We start from the raw sequence: 13,114 nt of genomic DNA, 5'->3' as shown, positions 1-13,114 counted from the left end.
AACCTGTGTGGAAATCATTGTTTGCCAGGAGGCAGAAAAACCAGTGTTTAAAAAAATGAATTTTTAAAAATTCATTTTCATATTTTTTTTTCCTCATTGCCCTTTAAAGGGCAGATCTCAGCCCTATTCAAATGACAACCCTCCGTGTACCAACTTCTCGAGGTGTAAACACTTATTCACCAAGCAGGAAACAGCTTTGAGTATTCAGAAACATTTAAACAAAGTGAAAAACCCTCTCTTAAGTGATTGCCTGAGCTTAGAAGAGAGATGGGACTTGTAGGAAGAAGTAACGTCTCTTCTGAAACAAACTAATGGAAGTGAAAAGAAACAGACAAGCTTTAAGGGGCTTTTGTTCTGGAAAGATTGTTTTTTCTGACACTATCAGTTATTCTAATAAAAGATATTACCTCTCCCTATAAACTTTGCCTCTCACCTCTTAATGTTACTTACACTGATACCTCTTTTTATTTCTGTTTCCAAAGGTATATGGGTTTAGAAAGAGTCCATATCCATCTTCCGCAGTTTCCAAGTGCTTAAAAAACTCTGCCTGCAGAATTTATACTGTATATGGAGTGCTGGCTAAGAGCTGCACTTACATAACAGTACTTGACTGACTGCCTTGTTTTTCTACATGCAAGTCCAACAGGCTGGAAATCAGGACTGCTGAGAAACACCTACTTTCTGAAAATCATTACTCTTCTTTCCCCTCCCTAATTAATTTTTTGAACCACTAGGGAGTTGCAGTAGAGGTGACAATTTTTCTGAGTCTGAATCACTCTGATTTAACCTGGGCTTGCCTAGGGGTCCCTGCTTACTTCTAGCAGGGCTATTTGTGAGTTTGACATAACTTCAGTGCTGAGTTATATTTAATTGCTTTTGCTCTTCTCTGGACATAATTAGAGGCATTCATTTTTTCTTTTAGATGTCTCAAAAGAAAAAAAGTGTTGGGAATTCACCTTGAACTTTCCAATTGTTTGGTTTATCTGCACAAATAGAAAATCATCTGCAGTTCTTTGGACAATGGCAAAATTACCTTGTTTACTGAAATGACCAAAAATAGCATCCCTCCTGTGTTAACTAGATTAGACTACTTTTTGTACCTGTTAATTGAGGTTGGCTTTGCTGTGCCCTTTCCCAAACTGTCAGTGTACTGCTTTTACAAAACTGAGACAAAAAAAAACTTCTGCAAGGACCATGATTCCCATTCTGACAGCTCTCTCACAGAAAGATTTTACTTAGCGGGGAAATACTCTCAAAAATTGACAGTCTGATAGTCCTAATTTAGAGAAAATATAAATTGAGAAGTTATCTCCTGGAGGCACAAGACAGCAGGTATAAGCAATCCAGGAGGTTCCTGGATTACACTGATGATAAAATTTTCCAAGCAAGAAACTGAGTTCTGGTGCATCTCTTAAGCACCAACAATGAGTCTGAAAGTCAAAGGCAGCCTTGGCTGGAGTTCAGGAACCTGGGAGCAGAAAGGAGGGTGAAAAGCAAGTTCACGATGCATTTTGTGAGAACAGACTTCAGCATCTTCAGAGATATGCTCAAAAAAGTCTCAGGAGATGAGGCCTTGGAGGGAAGGAGGGCCCAAGAAATCTGTTTCATATTGAAGGATCTCCTCATCCAACTTAAAGAGCGTTCTATGCCATCAAACAAAAACAGACAAAAATGACAGGAGGCCTGCATGGATGAACAAGCTGTTACTGGCCAAACTAATAGATAAAAAGAAAGCAAACAGAGAGTGGAACCAAGTATCTCCTGACCTCCAGAAGTCCCTTCCGACTTCAACTATTCTTTGTTCCTATATCTGCTTTAGTGCCATCCAATTAGAAGCAAAGTATATTTTCCAAGATGTATAAAATGCCAGACATCACATTTAGCTCAGTGAAACATTAAACATGGGAGTCTGGGTGCTGTTCTGGTATTATATCCCATTTTTATCTCCAGGGACTGGCCACTGGATAATGAGACCAGTTTGTCCTTAGTTGGAATCAGAATGCTTTTAACAGCTGACCAAAGTCCAGAATCTAGCACCAATTTTTAATTGCATTTTCATAGCATGTTTTCCACCATCAGAGAATTAGTTTCGTAGACATTCATAGGCATAAGTGACAGAACAAAAACTTGGTTTTATTTCACTGAGGGCATATGAGGGTGTTTGAGAAGGACTACAGCATCCAATTGTTCATTAATGTAATTTTCTGCAGCTATAAGACACTTAGAATAATTCCTGGTGGAGTTTAATTAGAGCAGTTAAATTTTTTTTCAGACTCTCTTTTGATGGAAAGCTCCTTCCTCTGAAATGGAATGTCCCTATTAGGCAAAATTTGTAGGTTTGGGCTGGGGGGGAAAATAATCAGACAATAGATTTTAAAGCTTTGCAATCATAACCTGGAAAATATAGAAACCTTTCAAAACTATTTATTAATACTTCATAAATAATAATTGCTATTATACTTTTCCCCTTCAAGGCAGGATAAATTGTTTTCGGACGAGCTCACTTTGCGCTGTGCATTTTGCATTACAGGTTATATCAGCCCTTTCTCCCATAAGCAACACAAGAAAATGTAAAATTTTGGCAGGAATCCAGACAGCTGGCCACCGTGGGACATCTCCCTTGGTCATGCCTGTGACTCCGAACGCTGCAGACAAAAGGCAGCGGTGAATAAGTCACCCTTTTCACACTGGGCTCCAATTACATCTGCAGCCTTTTGTGAGAGGGCGTTTGGGTTTCGCAGGCAGTCCTTGGGCAGCTGTTGGGTCTGAGTTGGAATTCTCATGAGTAGGAAGCGCTTGAACTCCGTGGTGGTTCCCATATCCCACAGCCACGGGAACCGTGAGAAAGCTCACCCTGATTGATTAGAGCCTCTGAGTCACCTAACTTCTGTCAGGGATGTGAATCTGGAAAGCCAAAATAAGCTCCTTCCACACCGGATATTTCTCTGTGGTGTTTTAACAACACGGCAGTGCCCAAAGAAAACCAAGAAATCGTAACCTTGCTCTCATCTGATATTAATAAAATTAATTTGCCTTAGAGTAATAACGACATGTTTCTCAAAGGAACATATTTTATTTCTTCTTTTGAATAGTGTATCTCCTGCATATTCTGCTGATTGTAATTATAAATGCTACACTATTTTGAAATCTGAAATTAAAAGGTTTTCAAGCATAAAATATGAAAAATCTGATAATAGCTTCTTGGTCCATTTTTCTCTCCTTCAGCCATAGTTATATGAAACCAGAGTGGCAGGAGCTATTAACTCCCTGTTATTTACTGGTTATCTAAAGGCTTCATCCTGCACGTGATATCTTAACATATATTAAGTGTTTCCTATGGAAACAATTAAGGTATTACAGAAGATTCTGATACTGCTTGAGTAGTTTCAAAGAATGTGATCTCCAAGGAAACAGAGATCCTATTACCAGTCTCCTTCCTACAGGAGTTGCCAGTGGCACAGGATTCTGGGAATCATGTTGTTGGCTCCAGTAGGACTGTTCCTAACATGTGAAGTTTCATATGTGGAATATGCCTAATTGGGTTACTCTAAAAGCAAATGAAACTGTACACACATTTATCTCAATGGCATCCTACCCAGGCTTTGGAGATTCTCTTTTAGAGAAGACTATGTGTTTGGAAAAATAAAACTTTGTGGCTAAAGTTCAGCTTCAAGTGGAAAAAAAACCCAAATGCTGTGGACTCTAAATGTGATTGTCCCAGGGATTGCAGGGATCACTCCGTTTTGTTCAACTCCAAAATCTGGGTCCTTTTTCATCCCAAAGGAATATCAGAGCTTCCCTGGAGGTGTAAGACACATAACACATTTCAGCAAACTTTACTGCAATGAGGAGGAAGGCATGAAAGAATTTAGGAGACTCACAACTCTCTGTATTACCCCATGACCAGCCTTCACAGTCAAATATGTGACTAGTTTATATTTTTGCAAGAGTACATGGAAGCTTTGCTGCTGCTGTACCAGGGCCTTTCACTGGTGAGGTCTGGAGCAGGACAAAGATTTGCAGGCACATCCCCAAGGGCTAAAGTAGCCTTATAGTTACAGGACAGTCTTATAAATTTACTGGAGGGAAGAGGGGAGCAAGATTTTCCAGTGCTGAAATGGGACCTGTAAAATCTTGCTTCCAGGTGTTTTTTTCTTAGTTTCTCTCACACACTACTTTATATTGGCTTTACAAAATCCTGGTCCATTAGATGTATTGCAAATGATGCCTTAAATATCACTGATGGCTCCCTGAAGTATATTCTCTCTTAAAATGTTCATTCTGATTTAAATGACCAAAGCTACAGAGCTCCCACCAGCTCCCTGAGGAAGCTCTTGAGACTCTAACAGATCTCACCTTGCAGTCAGCAAGACTCTCATTTAATTTTGCTTGCCTGTTACTTGCACACACTTCTTGTACCCTAAGAGTGCCATTTGCACTCACTGTGATGTGTTTGTTATAGCTTAGGGTACAAATTACTGAATTATTGAACTGCCTATTGTTCAGAAAAGATGTGATAGAAAAACATATAGCAGAGAAAATGTTAGATCATTTATAGCTAAGCCTAAGAGGTTATTCTCTGGATCTTCTACCTTACTCTATTTTCACTTTTTCCTGTTTTAATTGTCTTAACATGGATTACTAGAGAGAAGTATTAATCCTATCAATTGCACTCTCTAAATCCCAGTATCTCTGTTCAGGTCAAGCTGGAAGTCATTTGTAGAGATCTCCTTTAAAGGTCTTTGAATGAACTGTCAAAGGGTGGAAGCTTTAATTTCTGAAAGTTGATTTGGAAGTGGGAAAATATAAAAGCTGATGTTGCTGGGTTTAAGTTAATGCATCTGGCAGTGAGATTTTAGAGACAGGCTTGGAGATTTAGCAATTCTATTTTCCATGAGTTTATAAGGGTATTTAATGAAGGCAGCTTTAAATTAAAAAACAAAAGTCAGTAAGAATCTATTTGGAACAAAAATCTAAGCTATTCATCTGTTTTGTAATATGTTAAGTGAGGTTGGTTTGATACAGTAGACTTTGAATAGAATGACATTAAAATGGGCAAAAAAGTAAATGAAAAAAGGGAGTGTGGATTACAAAAAGCCTAAAACTGTTTGAACATTGGACAAGAAAAGATATCCTTTCAGAAAGAGTTTGTCATTGCAAGAGCAACACATCCTCCTTCTGTGCAGTTTAGTTACCTAGGATAATGTTCAAGTTTTTCTCAAGCCACATTAAGATAAGGAACAGAGACCTTTCTGGATTAAAGACAATCCCCATCCAAAAATCTACCATTAGCACTAAGTGGAATTAATCCAATATTAAATTTACCTATTTTTCTCCTAGGTCTGATCTGTCTTACCCACACAAGTTGTAAATTTAAATGAAAGGACTTTTTTTATTAGTGTTTGTGCCTGGCACAAGGTATTTTTCATCCTGGGCAGTACTTTTGGATGTGAACATAATGCAGTAATGACTCACCTGCAAATGCAAAATGTTCTGCTTAAGGAATCATAGGTGATTATGTCTTGTACTACAGTGATCCAGAATGAGCCTTGCTTCTCACTAAATATGGCTCAGATAAAGATGAAAAATCCCACTGGTAGAAGAGGAAACAGTGAGAATTTCAGGGAGAAATTAATGGTATCTGCACCTCCTGTACAGTGTCAGGAATGTGATAAAGCTAAAAGCATTTTTCCTTTGCTATTATCTCAGCCCTAAGAGCTGATCCTGCAGGAAGTTAATGACTTGTCTAATGTCATCATCATCATAGAATTATCATAGAATGGTTTGGGTTGGAAGGGACCTTCAAATCATCCAATTTCAACTCCCCTGTGATGGGCAGGGACACCTTCCACTAAACCAGGATTCTCAGAGCCCCATGCAGCCTGACCTTGATCGCTGCCAGTGTGTCCTGTCCACCACTTCTCTGAACAACCTGTTCCAGTACTTCACCACCCTCATGATGAATAATTCCTTCCTAATCTAATCTAAACATACCCTCTTTCAGTTTGAAGCCATTTTGCCTTGTTCTTTTACTACATGCCCTGTAAGAATATCTCTCCAACACCTTCAGTCTCATTGATTTTAGCGATGCTCAGTGCCTTAAAAGATGAAGCAAAGAATTTGGATAAAATGCAAACAGGGCAAATATAGTCATCAAAAGTGACAATCACTCGTGATAATTTCAAGTTGAAGTGATTTTTTTTTTTTCCTGCTATGTTCAGCTTTCATTCCTCCAGTGGACATTTCCACTTGAAGTCTTTGCACCTTTAATTATTTCAGATCTGAAACAGCTGCTGTTCCTTCAGCAGAACATGCAATCAGAGTAACTTTGATGCAGTAAAACCCATCAGAGTAGTGTGGAACAGAAATGCAAATAGGCAATGGGAGCATTAGTCAGAAGGTTTGCCTGTGCATGACAGTTGCTTTGTAGCCCCTGTGATAGAGTGGAAGAGGATGGCACTGTCACCTGCCTGTCTCTTCATCCATCATTAGCTGGGTTAGAATTGGTGAAGGTGTCATGTGTGCTGCCTGATATAGCAGGATGCTGTTCAGCATTGGTTGCTATGGGTCCCAGAGTCACTAAATCCCTTTTTATTCCTATTTAGACTCAGGGTCTATGAAAGGTGCCATATCCCTTTGTTAAAAACTGCAGGCTGGCACTGAAACCTCAAGAAACGACAGACATCCTTTCTCTGCACACCCGTAGCTATCTCAAGCATATTTTCTGCAGTAGCTAAAAAAAACTCAGGAAAAACTAAATATTTGTCCTTCATTTTACAGAACAGAGAGGGATTAAGAAGGCAGTTTGCCTGTGTGATATACCTCCCAAGATTTGCTAGTGACTGTGAGCTTTCAGTACATTTCTCATACCTTCCCACTACCCCATAAAAGCTCCCAAAACTCAAAAGGAAGCTGACATTTCCAGCTCTGGTTAGCCTAAAGAAATGGTTCCTATTTAAGTAAGGAAATGTGCAACCAAGACAAACTATTCCAGGATTCTCTGTTTCCAATATAATAACCTAATATGTATGTGATTGGTGTTTATAGGAAAATCAAGCTGTTAGTTTTTGAAACAGAGACAACAGTGTTTGTTTTCTCCTGAGTGTTTCCACACAGAATCTAAATGTGTTCTGTCTTGTTATTTGATGCAAATTTTTGTTTGGAACTTTCTGTATTTTATCTGCTTCTGAAACTGGGGGGTGAAACCCATATGTAGATTTTTGAGATAGCAAAGAGCAATAACATTTATTTATTTAGTTACTGCTGGGTCATTTGTACTGTTTCTGTTGCATGCTCTTGATTAAGATCAGAATTTTCTAGTATTATTGAAATCAATATGTACTTACACAGAACAGTGTGTGTGTATTAAAAAATCAAAGCAACTCTTGTTATGCTGACCTCTGTAAAGGCAATATCAACATGAAGACTAGCAAAGGTTTCTCAGCAAAAAGCTGCATGCTGTTGCAAGCACGTTATCACCTTATTTTCACACTATAATTTGTCCTGTGTAATGATAATTTTTTAATATTCTTCACAATCACCACACTCAAATTATTAGAGATCGTATGGAGAGTAAGATGGGGCCAAAGGGACGGGTTTAAACCTGCAGATACAGGAAAACTTTTGGTGTTCTTTCCATATTGTTACTATTCTTATTGTTTTCATTACTATTTCAAGATGCTCTTCAGGGCATTGCAAGTAAGAATTTCATTATAGCTATAACACTGGATCTGAAGTATTACAGGTAAGAGGTATACCGCATCGAAAAATTCTGACTCTTACAGGCATAATTTTAAATGTATAGTTCCATTGCTTCCAACTGAGTTTGGAGATTGAACACTGGTTTGTGAAGTATTAATTCCTGTTTTATTTTTTAAAATACTGATTCTTAGTTAAAAAAAAAAATCAATATATACAATAACATTTTCCAAATGGGCTACAAGCAATTAGAATCCACCAAGAGAAAAGTCATCTGTCAATTGCAAGCATTGTATTTAAAAGAAATCCTCAGAGCTGTCTGACTAAGCAAATACTTAAGTAAACAAATATATTCAAATATTCAAGGGTATAGTTGATGTAGTAACACTTTTTGCTGAGCTTAATTCAAAAATCAATGCCATGTAGCAAACAGAACAGCCCCTAAAACAGAGATTAAAACAAGGTATGATAGATCTGCATATAAATGAGAAAATAACCACAGGTATATGAATCTTTATTGCTGAGAAAGACCACATTTCACAGTAAACACGAGAGGTGGAGGTGAGGTAATAGAAAAAAATAACCGTTTCAATAAAAATAACAGGATGTGATCAGTCTGTGGCAAGGTTACAAACCAGGACAGTCTCAATGTTTGACAAAACTCAGATCATATACCAGACCAATAATGTCTCATTCTTATGGACATCTATGATATTATATACAGACATAATATTATTCTTTTTCGTGCATCTTATTGAACCTAAGACTTAAAAAGAAAGTATAAGATTAACATTGCTTTTTGAATAGCGCACACTCGACTCACATTTTCATGCTTTTCTTCAAGGTTTTGTGGACCTAAAAATTCATAGTTTTAATAAAATACTTTTCTTTTCCTGTTTTGACATGGACTTGACAATAGCATTATAAATCTATAGGCATGAATTAGAAATATTGGAAGGCAGCACTCATTGTCTTTGCCTTTCAAGGTACACACTCATATTTGGGGATCTTAAACATTAAGTTTCAACCCTTTTCCTTTATTTCCTTTAAGATTTTCCCTATCAAATGGTAAATCCCAGGGCTCCTTGTCCCTGAACTGGTGCTAAGTGCCCAGGCTGTACTGAATGGTCAGCTGCAAACCTGCCTCACATAATTTGTATGCACTGCTGCAGCACCGGCAGAGAGAGGTTACAGTGCCCACTGCTTGGTTTAATTGGAGTTAAGTACATCTATTATGTCAGTGTGCCCCATCCACAAGCTGTTTATTTTGATTAATGCATGCATTCTGATGAGTGAAATGTCTGTGTGAGACAGAAAATTTTAGAAGAAATAAATGAGCATTTTTGTAGACTCTTTTTCCCAAAAGATCCGTGTATTTTTAATGCTTCCCCCCTGGCTGGGGTAGCCAGTTTGAGACTCTTTGATAGGTTTGCAGCTCAGGATAAGAGGTGCTGATCAATTGTAAGATTTCACCAGTTCCAACCTTAAGAACTGAGGCACTCTTAAGTTACCAGCCTTGCTTAAACATAATTTACTTCTAATTCATGACAAAAAAAAAAAAAAATAGTGAGTAAACTTAGCTAGGATGTAGACACCTGAAACGGGCAGTCTGAAAAAATAAAACTTGAAATAATAGGAAAAACAGCAGCTGGGATGTAACTTCTGAAATTTGCTTCAAAACAAAAGTATACACTGTAAGTTTATACTGTAAGGGTATCATGATGGGGGAAAAACTCAGGTTAAGTCATCAGTTAGAGGAAGGGGGAAAAATCCACTGTCTGTAGAATTCAAACTAGCAGGTAATTTCAAGGCTGTCATCATCCTTGACTCTAACAAATAACCCCACAAATTTTAAAAAATAGTGGTTCTACTTAGGTAGGCTCACAGGAAAGGAAATGATTCTTGGAGAACACCAGGGGCAGATGAACTTAACTGTAAAGAAAGTGTGAGAACAAGGACAAAACCTTTCCAGACAAACTCCATCAAGGTCAGGTAAATTCGAGCCCCTTCCAGCATCAGCTGACTCCTCCTGTGGTTGCACAGGGAACATAAATGATGTGTTAATGCTGAATGCCTGAAACCAAGGCATCAACCCTGGGCCATCTGTGTGTGTCACCAGCCATGTGTGCTGCAGGAAATGGCTGTGCTGTGGCCTCAGACTGAAGGTTATTGAGAGAAAGTACTTTTGTGATCTTATTTATTTCACTGAAAAAGTCAAGGAAATGTAGTGCCCTCAGCAGAGCAAACCTGTGCAGGATCTCACAATGCCACACCAGCCACATCTTCTGGTGAAAAACAGGCACAGAAATTACCTGGGAGAGATTTTTAGAAGGTAAGGACCAAGAAAGATAATCACTTAGCAGAAAACAGAAGTAACAATCAGAGTTGGAATAACAGTCCATAAGTTTTCAAAGTTTTCAGATGCTTATCCTAATGAAAATTGAACCTCTGAACCTTCTGAGGTTAACTTATCCCCACTTATAACACCATTAGGAGATAATGTCAATGAAATGGAACACTGTCACAGGACAGCAGTTTCCCACTGCTAAATAAATGCTGAGCCAAAGCCAAGATATTTATTTTCAAAGTGGGAGATATTTATTCTGTAAACATGTTCTGTTCCAGTGACTTCACGTCTGTTATACCAAACTGCTAATGAGGGAGATGCTGTCTGATGCATGTGGTTAAACTAATAAGAGTTTCTCGGTGTCCTCTTATTGAAAATACATATTTTTATTGGATTAGAGGACAGATTAGCTCAGCATTTCAGCTCATTTGGAAAACAGTTGGTTCATACCGATGCTGTTTCTGATATGCATACTACTTTAGGGGTTCCTCACCATAAGCAGCTGGACATTCAGCAGCTCCAGAGCTGGAAGCTTATTGTCTTACCAGGCTTAATGAATTGATATATATGATGTGGCACCAGCAATGTAGATCACAGTCACAGGAATCAAAATTACAGAATCCCAACAATTTCAATGCCAAAAGAATACGAGGAGTTTCTGGAGATATGGAGTGGCAGGAAGATGTCTGGGCCAAGAAGCTGCTCTTTGTATGGACTCAAGAATTGCCAGGTGTCAGCCCAAAGCAAATTTGGACAAGGGTACAGCTGCTAAATCATCCAGGCAGCACACATTCCAGAAGTAGGAGATGGATGTAAGGGGAGGAAGTACAGACGATTTTAATAGCCACTTATATTAAAAGAAACCTCTATCAGAGGTATAGGTTGATTTCTCTCCTGCTTTGACAATAACAATACTTGAATGTTGACTGCCTAGGAGTAACAGAAATACTGTTTGCCTGAAAGACTTTTATTTTTAAATATCGCTTATATTAATATAAATCAAAGCTTAAATTAGAAGTTCTACAATTCAATAAATTCTTCTTTTCTAGGCATACATGTTGAGGAACAGCTTAAAAGTATTATTTGGGAAAATATTTCTTGAGATAAAAAAAAAAAATCCATTGAAGACATTTCTTTTCCCAAGGGCACTGAGTTCCTAAGTCACATTGATACCAGTAGGATATTTATTATTTCAGGGGTTTAGGGCTACCTTCCATTTCTGTGGATCTGTAGCCTCACTTCTATTATTTATTAAATCACTGTTTCTTCAGTTGTGAGAGTTGTATATTGCATAGACCAGTATTGGAAGTTGATACAAGCAGTAAAAATTTAACACTGTCTCATAAGGAAAAACTTATATGTTGTAATGAATTACTTCTTATTATTTATTATTTTTACCATGTGGGCTTTTCTATGACAACAAATTTAGGTGAAATTATCTAACAAACCCACTAATTCATTGCCTAGGAGTTTGTAGTAAGGTATTCCCAGTGCCTCTACTTGGAGAGGAGTGTCTCTTGATGTCTCTTAAATAAACCAGACTTGTGTTTGCCACAAGGGCACACCTTTATGCTTTACTGTGTCTCATTTTGTTGCTTGTCTCATGAACTCTCTGAGTGCTTTCTTCTGTTCTGAAAGTTATTTTCATAGAAGGAATGCATTTTACAGAATTAATCCCAGGCAATCCTGCATAGCTTTGAGTTTGCTTTTTAAGAAACCATGCTTTTCAGCATATATCCATAGCTCCATGGCAATCCTTCCTTGGAACACATGCATCAGTTGATGATAAGCTCTACAGTTTCCTGCATCTCCAAGTTGCTTCAGCATGCTTTTTTTTTGTGTAGGTTTATGTCAATTCATTTTAATATATCTCAGAACAAATGTCATCATGATCAAATAATCACAGTTTATTGGGTGGACAGAAAGCAGGCAGTGAAGTCTCTACTGGGATTTTCAGCATCAATTTATGAGGTGCATTGCAAAACTAAAATCCATCTGATTTCCATCAGCTTAACTATAAATGTAGGCATAATGATTCTATCCACTTATTTTCAAATCAATTTAACATAACTATCTCCCAGAATTAGAAGACATGGATCACTGCTCAGTTTAGGCACTAATACAGTGGTTTCTACTCACCAATGTCCAATACCACTGATTAGTTTAGTGTCCCACTCCTGTATTCACTCCATATCATTAACAGCTATTGGAAAGTGTAGATTTGTGCTGTTTGGGCTTTCCTACACAATTCACCCAGTTTAGAGACCAGAAAATGCAACATGTTTAATATTAACTCTTACAACTGATAAGGTCTAAGTGCACCAGAATGCTAGAAATTATTTAGTCCTTTGGGGATACAAATGTCAGTAACTCAAAATTTTAAAATTTGGACTGACATATTCCTGGAAAACTTGGACTGAATGAAAATGTATATTTTATAAGCAAAATGGAACTCTTGTTTTATGTTCTCTTCCAGTTCTCAGCTGTCTCATCAGCTTTGCTGGAGTGCAAGTGGGTAATGCTGATGGCTGAAATGGGGGCACATTCTAAGTCAGGCAATGTATTAGCAGGATTTTTATGTAAAAATGCATCACAACATTTCAGCATGTACATTATGCCAGAGAAAAATTCAGTTCACAACATGTAAAGAAAGAATTGAGACGTTAAGTTGGGTGCATTTTAACGAGGAAGTTTAATTTGTATTTTCTATGTTTATTTATAGGGTAAGCTTTATAATGAACAGGATGCTCATCTGATCAAATGCAATGATGCAATTAAATTCCTTCTTGTTGAAACAGGTTTTATGGTGCTTATTAAAAGTAAATATAAATAAATGTTTGAAGATTTGTGTGATCAGAAATGCCTTTTGATATCAGATGGAAATATATCAGTGCCTGAAATGCCTTAACTCTTTATTTAAATGTGGCATATGAGTGTTTATAACATCGTTGCACCAGATTACTAAAAACACAACTGACATAACCCATTTGGTTTTTCAAAAGCTTTTGTCAGAGACCTCATGGGAGCCTATTAAAAAAACAACACAAAGTAATCATGGCTAAATCAGAA

General features: G+C 37.6%; 1 protein-coding gene across 6 annotated transcripts in view; it reads left to right on the top strand.

Annotated features, from left to right (window-relative positions):
• CELF2 (CUGBP Elav-like family member 2) overlaps positions 1-13,114 on the top strand; it is a 547,425-nt gene that overhangs the window by 132,724 nt on the left and 401,587 nt on the right. The window lies entirely within an intron of this gene.

This window comes from Lonchura striata, chromosome 1A, assembly GCF_050655825.1.
Source record: "Lonchura striata isolate lonStrDom1 chromosome 1A, ASM5065582v1, whole genome shotgun sequence".
NCBI classification, from domain to species: domain Eukaryota; kingdom Metazoa; phylum Chordata; class Aves; order Passeriformes; family Estrildidae; genus Lonchura; species Lonchura striata.
The sequence above is the reverse complement of the archived record's forward strand: the minus strand, read 5'-3'. Positions and strand labels throughout refer to the sequence as shown.